This window comes from Dendrobium catenatum, unplaced genomic scaffold (assembly GCF_001605985.2).
Source record: "Dendrobium catenatum unplaced genomic scaffold, ASM160598v2 fragScaff_scaffold_458, whole genome shotgun sequence".
In the NCBI taxonomy this organism is placed as follows: Eukaryota; Viridiplantae; Streptophyta; class Magnoliopsida; order Asparagales; family Orchidaceae; genus Dendrobium; species Dendrobium catenatum.
Genome location: NW_021318920.1, coordinates 372,506 through 375,774, shown reverse-complemented (window position 1 = coordinate 375,774; position 3,269 = coordinate 372,506).

The window sequence follows — 3,269 nt, the reverse complement described above, 5'->3', positions numbered from 1 at the left end:
CAAGTAGAAACATGCATGTAATCCTCAGACTTTAAAGCACAAAAAAAATAGTTCAAACACTTCACATTCAATTGAGCTAAATCTCTTTCATCGAAAGTCCATTTAGTAAAAGTAACTTCTATTTTAATTTCGTTAATTTCACGAGAAGGTGGAGAATATCCTTCTTTAATAAGCATCCACATGCGATAATCAGTTCATTACAAAAAAGTAGACTTATGGGTTTTCCAAAAATTAAAAGGAATGTTGTCAAACAATGGAGGTCGTATAATAGAATATCCTTCAGTTGTATTATAATTCCCAAAGTTAGCCATGGATCAAATTCAAAAAAAATTTAAACTCAATTTTTATGAATCCCTCTCTGATACCACTTGAAAGGTCGTTAGAGATGTTAGGCCCTATGAACTAGTCCCGAGGCTAACCAAGAGGGGGGTGAATTGGTATTTTAAAAAATCATCAAAACCAAGGACAAATATCACAAACCAAAGTCACCAGAGAAAAATAAGTGCGGAAAATTAAAGTGCGGAAGCAGTAAAAAGAACACAAGGGTTTATAATAGTTTGGTCAACTTGACCTACGTCCACTCTCCGGAGGTTCCCTCCGAGTATTGCACTACCAACGTGACTCTCTTTTATCCCCCACAGCTAGGTGGAGAAGCCCTTACAAAACACCTCCTTTTTGCCACCCTCGACAAGGCAGAGAACCTCGCTCCTTTTGCTTCCTCCTGAAGCAGGCAGAGAACCTCGATCGATCGCTGAATCTTACCTCTCCCAACCCTTCCAAGGACAAGAGACTCTAAGGAAGAAGAAGTAGAAACAATGCTTGGAGTAACTCTTGTGAACTCCCTAATAAGCTCCCCCTCACAAGATCCTCTTTCTCTCTCTCCCCCTCTCTCTCTCTCTCCTTTAGGTTTTCCCAGGTAAAGATAGAAGCCAAAGATGTTCAAAAAATGTTGAACAATAGCTCTTAAATAGAAGAGTTTCAAAAGAGCTCAATAAATGCATGTTGCCGACTTTATCGTCCAGGACGATAATAATATCGTCCTATTCGTTCAGTTCAAATCTCAGAAGATCGGCCGGAACATCACCCTGAAGATGATCTTGACGATTAAAAATTGGCTTGATCGTCCAGGACGATCTCACGATCATCCCAACCATAGTTCAAATCAGAGAAAAATTGTTCAAAGCATCACCCTGAATTCGAACTGTCCGATCTAAATCGGCCAGAACATCGCCGTGAATTTATGCTGGCTAATATTTATCGTCTAAGAGAAACTAAGGATTTTTTAATAGATCATCCTGGCCGATCCTGAGATCGTTCAGGATGATATGATCGTATCAATCATCCTTAATTAATTCCTTGATTCTTGGATCAATTTAGGCATAATTATGTAATATCGTCTAGGCTGATCTCACGATCGTCCTGGCCGATTTCCAAAAATACAGAATACCTAAATTGATTATGATGACTATTTCTTTCTGTTTTGAGCCTATCATCCTGTTTGATAAATGTATCGCCTAGGATAATTAGTTAATTATGGCTGCCCCAACTAAGAAATCCTGATTAGAACTTCTGTTTTGAACTCGATCGTCCAGGCCGATGTAAATATGGTCCGGGACGATGTTGATAAAAATAGACATTCTGAATCTCTCAAGTGTGTGTGTGTAGGGTTACTTAATATCAGTCACTTCAAACATTTACAATTGACTCAAGAAAGGGAAAAAGAAAAATACAGACTAACTCAGACCTAGTCTACCCAATCTTGAGCTGGTTCTGATTACTTCCTGATTTCGAGGTCCTAAAAATTTAGTAGAAACAGGCAGTCAAAGTATTTGCTAATATTAAAATCACAGTCCATGAAACCAAGTTTACAACATTATGATGTGGTAGCCCAATTTTAGAAAGATTAAAAATGCAATCTATAATGAGTTAGGCTTCATCAAAGGGTTTTTTTGTCATAATCAGATAGGTGACTATGTATAAGAGTGGAGTCATATTTTTTCGATAACCAGCTTTAGGGATAATAGAAGTTCTTAAAAAATGTTGGATGACTCAAACATTTTAATGTGAAGTGTATACCTTAGATAGATGCCATACTTGGGATACACCTCTAAGAGATTTATTGATTTCAGTCCAATAAAAATTTGCCCTAGAAGTTAAAGTGCGAGCTCGAATGCCTTGGGTTATAAAACCAAGAAAGTTGCCTAAGTCTTCCTTGGTAATTTCTACTCGCTCTTTCTGAACATAAGAACTAATAGTAGAGTGCTCTTTATTAAATATCATGTTGGCCAAGAAGTATTGGAATGTTTCTTTGTGGTAGGCATAAATGAGGGTAAGAATGAAAGAGAACTAAGTTGTTGCAAATAGGGGCATAATAGAAAATTAAAGATTAACCAGAATGAGAAGTCTGTAGGGGGTGATCTTTGTAGCAAAATACCTAAATAGGCATCTTTATTTGCCTTAAAAAGGAAGTTATCATCCCCACCTCTTATAGATGAGGAACCCTTATAAACATGGGGTTGATTGATAAAACTAAGAATTCCTAAGATAAGGACTCTAGAAGGATTTGAAATGGAAAAGAACGTGAATGAAAATGATTTCAAAGACCCTTCTATTTAAAGGAAGACCACCTATCGTATACTATAAAATTCAAATCGTGCATATAATTTTAAAGTCATATGGGATTAAATTATTTTTGTATGTATGAAGGTAAACAGCCAAAAATAAAATGGCTTTTCATAAAATATCATTTCCAAACATCCTTTCATATAGGCTTTTTGACCACATAATAGTACATAATGAATAGGTGTTCATCCAAGACAATCAAAATATTAAAAAATATTTTAAAGATGGTTAAGTTCAACCCCTATAAAAACTAACAACTGGATCATACATATGAAATATAATTTTGTACGTACATTCAATAATAAATAACTGACCCAAAATTATTAACCATCCCCATATGTACAGACGAATCTGTACCAATCGTACAGTATGATGACATCATCATACAGTATGACCCTCTTCAAAAATTAAGTTTTGCGTGCTCAACTCTTAAAACTACCATGCACATGCTAAATAATTCATACACGATGAAAAAATTTTGTGCAGTACGATAAGAACACTTAAAAAAATAAGGCATGTAAATTAAAATTAAATAACTTCTCAAAACCAATCATTCATTTTTTTAAAATTTTTTAAAAAGTGACATGTTCATAATAAAAACAAAAATAAAGTTGAAAAAAACATAATTACATACATAAAAACAAGCA